This window comes from Silurus meridionalis, chromosome 13 (genome assembly GCF_014805685.1).
Source record: "Silurus meridionalis isolate SWU-2019-XX chromosome 13, ASM1480568v1, whole genome shotgun sequence".
NCBI lineage: Eukaryota > Metazoa > Chordata > Actinopteri > Siluriformes > Siluridae > Silurus > Silurus meridionalis.
Window position 1 is genome coordinate 672,789 of NC_060896.1, and position 15,896 is coordinate 688,684.

Consider the following 15,896-nt stretch of genomic DNA (forward strand, 5'->3'; position numbering starts at 1 on the left):
TACTCCCCAAATCCAGTACATATCATATCCAGTACTCCCACATCCAGTACACATCACATCCAGTACTCCCAACATCCAGTACACATCACATCCACTACTCCCCACGTCCAGTACTCCCCACATCCAGTAAACATCCCATCCAGTACAAATCACATCCAGTACACATCACATCCAGTACACATCACATCCAGTACTCCCCACATCCAGTACTCCATCACATCCAGTACCCCACATCCAGTACACATCACATCCAGTACTCCCAACATCCAGTACACATCACATCCAGTACACGTCACATCCAGTACTCCCAACATCCAGTACACATCATGTCCAGTACTCCCCACATCCAGTACATCCAGTACTCCCAACATCCAGTACACATCACATACAGTATACATCACATCCAGTACTCCCCACATCCAGTACACATCACATCCAGTACACATCATCCAGTACACATCACATCCAGTACTCCAACATCCAGTACACATCATATCCAGTAATCCCCACATCCAGTACTCCCAACATCCAGTACACATCACATCAAGTACTCCCAACATCCGGTACATCATATCCAGTACTCCCAACATCCAGTACAAGTCATATCCAGTGCACATCACATCCAGTACACATCATATCCAGTACTCCCCACATCCAGTACACATCACATTCAGTACATATCACATTCAGTACACATCACATCCAGTACTCCCAACATCCAGTACACATCACATCCAGTACTCCCCACATCCAGTACTCCCAACATCCAGTACACATCACATCCAGTACAAATCACAACCAGTACTCCCAACATCCAGCACACATCCCATCCAGTACACATCACATCCAGAACTCCCAACATCCAGTACACATCACATCCAGTACTCCCAACATCCAGTACATGTCATGTCCAGTACTCCCAACATCCAATACACATCACATCCAGTACTCCCCAAATCCAGTACACATCATATCCAGTACTCCCCACATCCAGTACACATCACATCCAGTACTCCCAACATCCAGTACACATCAAGGCCAGTACACATCACATCCAGTACTCCCAACATCCAGTACACATCATATCCAGTACTCCCCACATCCAGTACAAGTCACATCCAGTACACATCACATCCAGTACTCCCCACATCCAGTACACATCACATCCAGTACTCCCCACATCCAGTACTCCCAACATCCAGTACACATCACATCCACTACTCCCCACGTCCAGTACTCCCCACATCCAGTAAACATCCCATCCAGTACAAATCACATCCAGTACTCCCCACATCCAGTACACATCACATCCAGTACTCCCCACATCCAGTACTCCTGCCATCCAGTACTCCCCACATCCAGTACACATCACATCCAGAACTCCCAACATCCAGTACACATCACATCCAGTACACATCACATCCAGTACGCCCAACATCCAGTACACGTCATGTCCAGTACTCCCCACATCCAGTACACATCACATCCAGTACTCCCCACATCCAGTGCTCCCAACATCCAGTACACATCACATACAGTACACATCACATCCAGTACTCCCCACATCCAGTACACATCACATCCAGTACACATCACATCCAGTACTCCCCACATCCAGTACACATCACATCCAGTACTCCCAACATCGAGTACACATCACATCCAGTACACATCACATCCAGTACTCCCAACATCCAGTACACGTCACGTCCAGTACTCCCCACATCCAGTACACATCATATCCAGTACACATCAGATCCAGTACTCCCCACATCCAGTACACATCACATAAAGTACTCCCAACATCCAGTACACATCATATCCAGTACTTCCCACATCCAGTACACATCACATCCAGTACTCCCCACATCCAGTACACATCCAGTACATCACATCCAGTACTCCCACATCCAGTACTCCTGCCATCCAGTACTCCCACATCCAGTACATCACATCCAGTACTCCCACATCCAGTACACATCATATCCAGTACTCCCACATCCAGTACTCCCACATCCAGTACACATCACATCCAGTACAAATAACATCCAGTACATCCAGTACACATCATTCAGTACTCCCACATCCAGTACACATCATATCCAGTACTCCAACATCCAGTACACATCACATTCAGTACTCCCACATGCAGTACACATCACATCCAGTACAAATAACATTCAGTACACATCACATCCAGTACTCCCACATCCAGTACACATCAGTACACATCATATCCAGTACACATCCAGTACACATCACATCCAGTACTCCCACATCCAGTACACATCACATCACATCCAGTACTCCCACATCAGTACACATCACATCCAGTACTCCCACATCCAGTACTCCCAACATCCAGTACACATCACATCCACTACTCCCCACGTCCAGTACTCCCACATCCAGTAAACATCCCATCCAGTACAAATCACATCCAGTACTCCCACATCCAGTACACATCACATCCAGTACTCCCACATCCAGTACTCCTGCCATCCAGTACTCCCACATCCAGTACACATCACATCCAGAACTCCCAACATCCAGTACACATCACATCCAGTACACATCACATCCAGTACGCCCAACATCCAGTACACGTCATGTCCAGTACTCCCACATCCAGTACACATCACATCCAGTACTCCCACATCCAGTGCTCCCAACATCCAGTACACATCACATACAGTACACATCACATCCAGTACTCCCACATCCAGTACACATCACATCCAGTACACATCACATCCAGTACTCCCACATCCAGTACATCACATCCAGTACTCCCAACATCAGTACACATCACATCCAGTACATCACATCCAGTACTCCCAACATCCAGTACACGTCACGTCCAGTACTCCCACATCCAGTACACATCATATCCAGTACACATCAGATCCAGTACTCCCACATCCAGTACTCCCAACATCCAGTACACATCATATCCAGTACTTCCCACATCCAGTACACATCACATCCAGTACTCCCCACATCCAGTACACATCACATCCAGTACACATCACATCAAGTACTCCCAACATCCAGTACATCACATCCAGTACTCCCCACATCCAGTACTCCTGCCATCCAGTACTCCCCACATCCAGTACACATCACATCCAGTACTCCCACATCCAGTACACATCATATCCAGTACTCCCACATCCAATACTCCCCAACATCCAGTACACATAACATCCAGTACACATCACATTCAGTACTCCCCACATCCAGTACACATCATATCCAGTACTCCCAACATTCAATACACATCACATTCAGTACTCCCCACATGCAGTACACATCACATCCAGTACAAATAACATTCAGTACACATCACATCCAGTACTCCCCACATCCAGTACACATCACATCCAGTACTCCCCACACCCAGTACTACCAACATCCAGTACACATCACATCCAGAACTCCCCACATCCAGTACACATCACATCCAGTACACATCATATCCAGTACTCCCCACATCCAGTACACATCACATCCAGTACTCCCCACATCCAGTACACATCACATCCAGTACTCCCCACATCAGTACACATCACATGCAGTACTCCCCACATCCAGTACACATCACATCCAGTACTCCCCAAGTCCAGTACACATCACATCTAGTACTCCCCACATCCAGTACTCCCAACATCCAGTACACATCCAGTACAAATCACATCCAGTACCCAACATCCAGTACACATCCCATCCAGTACATCACATCCAGAACTCCCAACATCCAGTACACATCACATCCAGTACTCCCAACATCCAGTACATCATCCAGTACTCCCAACATCCAATACACATCACATCCAGTACTCCCCAAATCCAGTACACATCATATCCAGTACTCCCCACATCCAGTACACATCACATCCAGTACTCCCAACATCCAGTACACATCAAGACCAGTACACATCACATCCAGTACTCCCAACATCCAGTACACATCATATCCAGTACTCCACATCCAGTACAAGTCACATCCAGTACACATCACATCCAGAACTCCCCACATCCAGTACACATCACATCCAGTACTCCCACATCCAGTACTCCCAACATCCAGTACATCACATCCATTACTCCCCACATCCAGTACTCCCACATCCAGTACACATCCCATCCAGTACACATCATATCCAGTACTCCCACATCCAGTACACATCACATCCAGTACTCCCACATCCAGTACTCCTGCCATCCAGTACTCCCACATCCAGTACACATCACATCCAGCACTCCCAACATCCAGTACACATCACAGTACACATCACATCCAGTACTCCCAACATCCAGTACACGTCATGTCCAGTACTCCCACATCCAGTACACATCACATCCAGTACTCCCACATCCAGTGCTCCCAACATCCAGTACACATCACATTCAGTACACATCACATCCAGTACTCCCACATCCAGTACACATCACATCCAGTACACATCACATCCAGTACTCCCCACATCCAGTACACATCACATCCAGTACTCCCAACATCAGTACACATCACATCACATCCAGTACTCCCAACATCCAGTACTCACATCCAGTACTCCCACATCCAGTACATCATATCCAGTACACATCAGATCCAGTACTCCCACATCCAGTACACATCACATAAAGTACTCCCAACATCCAGTACACATCATATCCAGTACTTCCCACATCCAGTACACATCACATCCAGTACTCCCCATCCAGTACATCACATCCAGTACACATCACATCAAGTACTCCCAACATCCAGTACATCATCATCCAGTACTCCCCATCCAGTACTCCTGCCATCCAGTACTCCCACATCCAGTACACATCACATCCAGTACTCCCACATCCAGTACACATCACATCCAGTACTCCCACATCCAATACTCCCCAACATCCAGTACACATCACATCCAGTACAAATAACATCCAGTACACATCACATTCAGTACTCCCACATCCAGTACACATCATATCCAGTACACATCACATTCAGTACACATCACATTCAGTACTCCCCATCCAGTACACATCACATCCAGTACAAATAACATTCAGTACACATCACATCCAGTACTCCCACATCCAGTACACATCACATCCAGTACTCCCACATCCAGTACTACCAACATCCAGTACACATCACATCCAGAACTCCCCACATCCAGTACACATCACATCAGTACACATCATATCCAGTACACATCCAGTACTCCCACATCAGTACACATCACATCCAGTACTCCCACATCCAGTACACATCACATCCAGTACTCCCAACATCCAGTACACATCACATCCAGTACTCCCACATCCAGTACCCCACATCCAGTACTCCCACATCCAGTACATCACATCCAGTACTCCCACATCCAGTACACATCAACATCCAGTACTCCCACATCCAGTACTCATCACATCCAGTACATCACATCACATCCAGTACACATCCAGTACACATCCCATCCAGTACTCCCACATCCAGTACATCACATCCAGTACTCCCACATCCAGTACACATCACATCCAGTACACATCACATCCAGTACTCCCACATCCAGTACATCACATCCAGTACTCAACATCCAGTACACATCATATCCAGTACTCCCCACATCCAGTACTCCCAACATCCAGTACACATCAACATCCAGTACACATCACATCAAGTACTCCCAACATCCAGTACAAGTCATATCCAGTGCACATCACATCCAGTACACATCATATCCAGTACTCCCCACATCCAGTACACATCACATCCAGTACACATTACATTCAGTACACATCACATCAGTACTCCCAACATCCAGTACACATCACATCCAGTACTCCAACAACCAGTACACATCACATCCATTACTCCCCACATCCAGTACTCCCAACATCCAGTACACATCACATCCAGTACAAATCACATCCAGTACTCCCCACATCCAGTACTCCCAACATCCAGTACACATCCCATCCAGTACACATCACATCCAGAACTCCCAACATCCAGTACACATCACATCCAGTACTCCCAACATCCAGTACACATCACATCCAGTACTCCCAACATCCAGTACATGTCATGTCCAGTACTCCCCACATCCAATACACATCACATCCAGTACTCCCCACATCCTGTACACATCATATCCAGTACTCCCCACATCCAGTACACATCACATCCAGTACTCCCAACATCCAGTACACATCAAGACCAGTACACATCACATCCAGTACTCCCAACATCCAGTACACATCATATTCAGTACTCCCCACATCCAGTACAAGTCACATCCAGTAAACATCACATCCAGTACTCCCCACATCCAGTACACATCACATCCAGTACTCCCAACATCCAGTACACATCACATCCACTACTCCCCACGTCCAGTACTCCCCACATCCAGTACACATCCCATCCAGTACAAATCAAAACCAGTACTCCCCACATCCAGTACACATCACATCCAGTACTCGCCACATCCAGTACTCCTGCCATCCAGTACTCCCCACATCCAGTACACATCACATCCAGCACTCCCAACATCCAGTACACATCATCAGTACACATCACATCCAGTACGCCCAACATCCAGTACACGTCATGTCCAGTACTCCCCACATCCAGTATACATCACATCCAGTACTCCCCACATCCAGTACTCCCAACATCCAGTACACATCCCATCCAGTACACATCACATCCAGTACTCCCCACATCCAGTACTCCCCACATCCAGTACACATCACATCCAGTACTCCCCACATCCAGTACTTCCAACATCCAGTACACATCACATCCAGTACACATCACATCCAGTACACATCACATCCAGTACTCCCCACATCCAGTACACATCACATCCAGTACATCACATCCAGTACTCCCCACATCCAGTACACATCATCCAGTACTCATCCAGTACATCATCCAGTACACATCACATCCAGTACACATCACATCCAGTACTCCCAACATCCAGTACATCATATCCAGTACTCCCCACATCCAGTACACATCACATAAAGTACTTCCAACATCCAGTACACATCATATCCAGTACTTCCCACATCCAGTACACATCACATCCAGTACACACATCACATCCAGTACACATCATATTAAGTACACATCACATCCAGTACTCCCAACATCCAGTACACATCATATCCAGTACTCCCCAAATCCAGTACACATCACATTCAGTACTCCCAACATCCAGTACACATCACATCCAGTACATCATCCAGTACTCCCAACATCCAGTACACATCATCCAGTACTCCCACATCCATTACACATTACATCCAGTACTCCCACATCCAGTACTCCCACATCCAGTACATCACATCAGTACACATCACATCCAGTACTCCCAACATCCAATACACGTCATGTCCAGTACTCCCCACATCCAGTACACATCCAGTACTTCCAACATCCAGTACACATCACATCAAGAACTCCCCCACATCCAGTACACATCACATCCAGTACACAACACATCCAGTACTCCCACATCCAGTACACATCATCCAGTACTCCCACATCCAGTACTCCCCACATCCAGTACACATCACATCCAGTACTCCCCATCCAGTACACATCACATCCAGTACTCCCCATCCAGTACACATCATATCCAGTACTCCCCACATCCAGTACACATCACATCCAGTACTCCACATCCAGTACAACATCCAGTACACATCATATCCAGTACTCCCAACATCCAGTACACATCATATCCAGTACTCCCACATCCAGTACACATCACATCCAGTACATCACATCCAGTACTCCATCCAGTACATCACATCCAGTACTCCCACATCCAGTACACATCACATCCAGTACACATCACATCCAGTACTCCCACATCCAGTACACATCATCCAGTACTCATCACATCCAGTACACATCAGTACATCATCCAGTACTCATCACATCCAGTACATCACATCCAGTACTCCCAACATCCAGTACATCACATCCAGTACATCACATCCAGTACTCCCAACATCCAGTACACATCACATCCAGTACTCCCAACATCCAGTACACATCACATCCAGTACACATCACATCCAGTACTCCCACATCCAGTACACATCACATCCAGTACTCCCCACATCCAGTACACATCACATCCAGTACATCACATCAGTACTCCCACATCCAGTACACATCACATCCAGTACATCACATCCAGTACTCCCACATCCAGTACTTCCCACATCCAGTACATCATCAGTACACATCCAGTACACATCATATCCAGTACATCATCCAGTACTCCCACATCCAGTACTCATCACATCCAGTACATCACATCCAGTACACATCACATCCAGTACTCCCACATCCAGTACATCCAGTACATCATCACATCCAGTACACATCACATCCAGTACTCATCCAGTACACACATCCAGTACACATCACATCCAGTACTCCCACATCCAGTACACATACATCCAGTACTCCCACATCCAGTACACATCATCCAGTACTCCCCACATCCAGTACATCACATCCAGTACTCCCCATCCAGTACACATCACATCCAGTACATCACATCCAGTACATCACATCCAGTACATCACATCCAGTACTCCCCACATCCAGTACACATCACATCCAGTACACATCATCCAGTACTCCCCATCCAGTACATCACATCCAGTACTCCCAACATCCAGTACACATCACATCCAGTACTCCCAACATCCAGTACACGTCATCCAGTACTCCCCACATCCAGTACATCATATCCAGTACATCATATCCAGTACTCCCACATCCAGTACACATCACATAAAGTACTTCCAACATCCAGTACATCATCCAGTACTCCCACATCCAGTACACATCACATCCAGTACACATCCACATCCAGTACACATCACATCCAGTACACATCATCCAGTACACATCACATCCAGTACTCCCAACATCCAGTACACATCATATCCAGTACTCACATCACATCCAGTACACATCATCCAGTACTCCCAACATCCAGTACACATCATATCCAGTACTCCCCATCCAGTACATCACATCCAGTACTCCCCACATCCAGTACTCCCTACATCCAGTACTCCCCACATCCAGTACTCATCACATCCAGTACTCCCAACATCCAATACACGTCATGTCCAGTACTCCCCACATCCAGTACACATCACATCCAGTACACGTCATGTCCAGTACTCCCCAGATCCAGTACACATCATCCAGTACTCATCCAGTACTCCAACATCCAGTACATCCAGTACTCCCAACATCCAGTACACATCACATCAGTACTCCCCACATCCAGTACACATCATCCAGTACTCCCACATCCAGTACTCCCCATCCAGTACAACATCCAGTACAAATCACATCCAGTACATCACATCCAGTACACATCACATCCAGTACTCCCAACATCCAGTACACGTCATGTCCAGTACTCCCCATCCAGTACATCCAGTACATCATCCAGTACTCCCCACATCCAGTACACATCAACATCCAGTACACATCCATCCAGTACATCCATCCAGTACACATCCAGTACTCCCCATCCAGTACACATCATCCAGTACTCCCCATCCAGTACTCCCACATCCAGTACACATCACATCCAGTACTCCCAACATCCAGTACTCCAACATCCAGTACACATCATATCCAGTACTCCCCACATCCAGTACACATCACATCCAGTACTCCCAACATCCAGTACACATCATCCAGTACACATCACATCCAGTACTCCCAACATCCAGTACACATCCATCCAGTACACATCACATCCAGTACATCATATCCAGTACTCCCCACATCCAATACACATCACATCCAGTACTCCCCACATCCAGTACACGTCATGTCCAGTACTCCCCATCAGTACACATCATATCCAGTACTCCCAACATCCAGTACATCATATCCAGTACTCCCCATCCAGTACACATCACATCCAGTACTCCCCACATCAGTACACATCACATCCAGTACTCACATCCAGTACATCATCCAGTACTCCCAACATCCAGTACACATCATCACATCCAGTACTCCCAACATCCAGTACACATCACATCCAGTACTCACATCCAGTACCACATCCAGTACACATCATATCCAGTACTCCCACATCCAGTACACATCACATCCAGTACTCCCACATCCAGTACACATCACATCCAGTACACATCACATCAAGTACTCCCAACATCCAGTACATCACATCCAGTACTCCCCACATCCAGTACTCCTGCCATCCAGTACTCCCACATCCAGTACACATCACATCCAGTACTCCCCACATCCAGTACACATCATATCCAGTACTCCCACATCCAATACTCCCCAACATCCAGTACACATCACATCCAGTACAAATAACATCCAGTACATCACATCCAGTACAGTACACATCACATCCAGTACTCCCAACATCAGTACACATCATATCCAGTACTCCCCACATCCAGTACATCACATCAGTACTCACATCCAGTACACATCACATCCAGTACTCCCCACATCCAGTACACATCATCCAGTACTCCCCACATCCAGTACTCATCCAGTACACATCCATCCAGTACACATCACATCCAGTACACATCATATCCAGTACTCCCACATCCAGTACACATCACATCCAGTACTCCCCACATCCAGTACACATCATCCAGTACTCCCCACATCAGTACATCACATCCAGTACTCCCCAAATCCAGTACACATCACATCCAGTACTCCCACATCCAGTACTCCCCACATCCAGTAAACATCACATCCAGTACCCCACATCCAGTACACATCACATCCAGTACTCCCACATCCAGTACACATCATCCAGTACTCAACATCCAGTACACATCACATCAAGAACTCCCCACATCAGTACACATCACATCCAGTACTCCCCACATCCAGTACACATCACATCCAGTACTCCCCACATCCAGTACACATCACCTCCAGTACACATCACATCCAGTACTCCCCACATCCAGTACAGTACACATCATATCCAGTACTCCCACATCCAGTACTCCCAACATCCAGTACACATCACATCAAGTACTCCCAACATCCAGTACACATCACATCAAGTACTCCCAACATCCAGTACAAGTCATATCCAGTGCACATCCAGTACACATCATATCCAGTACTCCCCATCCAGTACACATCACATCCAGTACACATTACATCCAGTACACATCACATCCAGTACTCCCAACATCCAGTACTCCCAACATCCAGTACATCACATCCAGTACATCATCAGTACTCCCCACATCCAGTACTCCCAACATCCAGTACACATCACATCCAGTACACATCCAGTACAAGTCACATCCAGTACACATCACATCCAGTACTCCCAACATCCAGTACACATCCCATCCAGTACACATCACATCCAGAACTCCCAACATCCAGTACACATCACATCCAGTACTCCCAACATCCAGTACATCCAGTACTCCCCACATCCAGTACATCATATCCAGTACTCCCCATCCAGTACACATCACATCCAGTACTCCCAACATCCAGTACACATCAACATCCAGTACACATCACATCCAGTACTCCCAACATCCAGTACACATCATATCCAGTACTCCCAACATCCAGTAAACATCACATCCAGTACTCCCCATCCAGTACACATCACATCCAGTACTCCCCACATCCAGTACTCCCAACATCCAGTACATCACATCCACTACTCCCCACGTCCAGTACTCCCCACATCCAGTACACATCCCATCCAGTACACACATCCAGTACTCCCAACATCCAGTACATCCAGTACATCATCATCCAGTACTCCCCACATCCAGTACTCCATCACATCCAGTACTCCCCACATCCAGTACACATCACATCCAGTACTCCCAACATCCAGTACACATCACATCCAGTACACATCACATCCAGTACACATCACATCCAGTACTCCCCACATCCAGTACTCCTGCCATCCAGTACTCCCCACATCCAGTACACATCACATCCAGTACTCCCCACATCCAGTACACATCACATCCAGTACTCCCCACATCCAGTACATCATCATCCAGTACTCCCCACATCCAGTACACATCACATCCAGTACAACATCCAGTACACACATCACATCCAGTACTCCCCACATCCAGTACTCCCAACATCCAGTACACATCACATCCAGTACACATCACATCCAGTACTCCCCACATCCAGTACACATCACATCCAGTACACATCACATCCAGTACTCATCCAGTACACATACATCCAGTACACATCACATCCAGTACACATCACATCCAGTACTCCCAACATCCAGTAAACGTCACGTCCAGTACTCCCCACATCCACTACACATCATATCCAGTACACATCATATCCAGTACTCCCCACATCCAGTACACATCACATCCAGTACACATCATATCCAGTACTTCCCACATCCAGTACACATCACATCCAGTACTCCCCAGATCCAGTACACATCACATCCAGTACACATCATATTAAGTACACATCACATCCAGTACTCCCAACATCCAGTACACATCATATCCAGTACTCCCCAAATCCAGTACACATCACATTCAGTACTCCCAACATCCAGTACACATCACATCCAGTACACATCACATCCAGTACTCCCAACATCCAGTACACATCATATCCAGTACTCCCCACATCCATTACACATTACATCCAGTACTCCCCACATCCAGTACTCCCGACATCCAGTACTCCCCACATCCAGTACACATCACATCCAGTACTCCCAACATCCAGTACACATCACATCCAGTACTCACATCCAGTACACATCACATCCAGTACACATCACATCAAGAACTCCCCCACATCCAGTACACATCACATCCAGTACACAACACATCCAGTACTCCCCACATCGAGTACACATCACATCCAGTACTCCCCACATCCAGTACTCCCAACATCCAGTACACATCACATCCAGAACTCCCCACATCCAGTACATCCAGTACACATCACATCCAGTACTCCCCATCCAGTACATCACATCCAGTACATCACATCCAGTACTCAACATCCAGTACACATCACATCCAGTACTCCCACATCCAGTACACATCACATCCAGTACTCCCAACATCCAGTACACATCACATCCAGTACTCCCCACATCCAGTACTCCCAACATCCAGTACACATCCCATCCAGTACACATCCATCCAGTACACATCACATCCAGTAAACATCACATCCAGTACTCCCCACATCCAGTACTCCCAACATCCAGTACACATCCAGTACATCATATCCAGTACTCCCACATCCAGTACACATCACATCCAGTACTCAACATCCAGTACATCACATCCAGTACACATCACATCCAGTACTCCCAACATCCAGTACACATCATCCAGTACATCATATCCAGTACCCCACATCCAGTACTCCCCACATCCAGTACATCACATCCAGTACACATCACATCCAGTACTCCCACATCCAGTACACATCATATCCAGTACTCCCACATCCAGTACATCACATCCAGTACTCCCCATCCAGTACACATCATATCCAGTACTCCCCACATCCAGTACTCCCAACATCCAGTACTCCCCACATCCAGTACTCCCAACATCCAGTACACATCACATCAAGTACTCCCAACATCCAGTACAAGTCATATCCAGTACACATCATATCCAGTACTCCCCACATCCAGTACACATCACATCCAGTACACATTACATCCAGTACATATCACATCCAGTACACATCCAGTACTCCCAACATCCAGTACTCCCAACATCCAGTACACATCACATCCAGTACTCCCAACATCCAGTACACATCAAGACCAGTACACATCACATCCAGTACTCCCAACATCCAGTACACATCATATTCAGTACTCCCCACATCCAGTACAAGTCACATCCAGTAAACATCACATCCAGTACTCCCCATCCAGTACACATCACATCCAGTACTCCCACATCCAGTACTCCCAACATCCAGTACACATCACATCCACTACTCCCCACGTCCAGTACTCCCACATCCAGTACACATCCATCCAGTACAAATCAAAACCAGTACTCCCCACATCCAGTACACACATCACATCCAGTACTCCAACATCCAGTAAACATCACATCCAGCACTCCCAACATCCAGTACACATCACATCCAGTACACATCACATCCAGTACTCCAACATCCAGTACATCCAGTACACGTCATGTCCAGTACTCCCCACATCCAGTACACATCATCATCCAGTACTCCCACATCCAGTACTCCCAACATCAGTACACATCCATCCAGTACACATCACATCACATCACATCCAGTACTCCACATCCAGTACTCCTGCCATCCAGTACTCCCACATCCAGTACATCACATCCAGTACCCCAACATCCAGTACACATCACATCCAGTACACATCACATCCAGTACTCCCAACATCCAGTACACGTCATGTCCAGTACTCCCCACATCCAGTACACATCATATCCAGTACTCCCACATCCAGTACACATCACATAAAGTACTCCCAACATCCAGTACACATCATATTAAGTACACATCACATCCAGTACTCCCCACATCCAGTACACATCACATCCAGTACACATCACATCAAGTACTCCCAGCATCCAGTACATCACATCCAGTACTCCCAACATCCAGTACACATCACATCCAGTACTCCCCACAGCCAGTACTCCTGCCATCCAGTACTCCCCACATCCAGTACACATCACATCCAGTACGCCCAACATCCAGTACACGTCATGTCCAGTACTCCCCACATCCAGTACACATCACATCCAGTACTCCCCACATCCAGTACTCCCAACATCCAGTACACATCACATCCAGTACACATCACATCCAGTACACATCACATCCAGTACTCCCAACATCCAGTACACATCACATCCAGTACACATCACATCCAGTACTCCCAACATCCAGTAAACGTCATCCAGTACTCCCCACATCCAGTACATCATCATCCAGTACACATCATATCCAGTACTCCCACATCCAGTACACATCACATCCAGTACTTCCAACATCCAGTACACATCATATCCAGTACTCCCACATCCAGTACACATCACATCCAGTACACATCATATCCAGTACACATCACATCCAGTACACATCATATTAAGTACACATCACATCCAGTACTCACATCCAGTACACATCATGTCCAGTACTCCCCACATCCAGTACATCACATTCAGTACTCCCAACATCCAGTACACATCACATCCAGTACATCACATCCAGTACTCCCAACATCCAGTACACATCACATCCAGTACTCCCACATCCAGTACACATCATCACATCCAGTACTCCACATCCAGTACATCCAGTACATCATCCAGTACTCCCCACATCCAGTACATCACATCCAGTACTCCCAACATCCAGTACATCATCCAGTACATCATCCAGTACTCCCAACATCCAGTACACATCACATCCAGTACACATCCAGTACATCACATCCAGTACACAACACATCCAGTACTCCCACATCCAGTACACATCACATCCAGTACTCCCACATCCAGTACTCCCAACATCCAGTACACATCACATCTAGAACTCCCCACATCCAGTAATCCCCACATCCAGTACACATCACATCCAGTACACATCACATCCAGTACACATCACATCCAGTACACTCACATCCAGTACACATCATCCAGTACTCCCACATCCAGTACACATCACATCCAGTACTCCCCACATCCAGTACTCCCAACATCCAGTACACATCCCATCCAGTACACATCCCATCCAGTACACATCACATCCAGTACTCCCCACATCC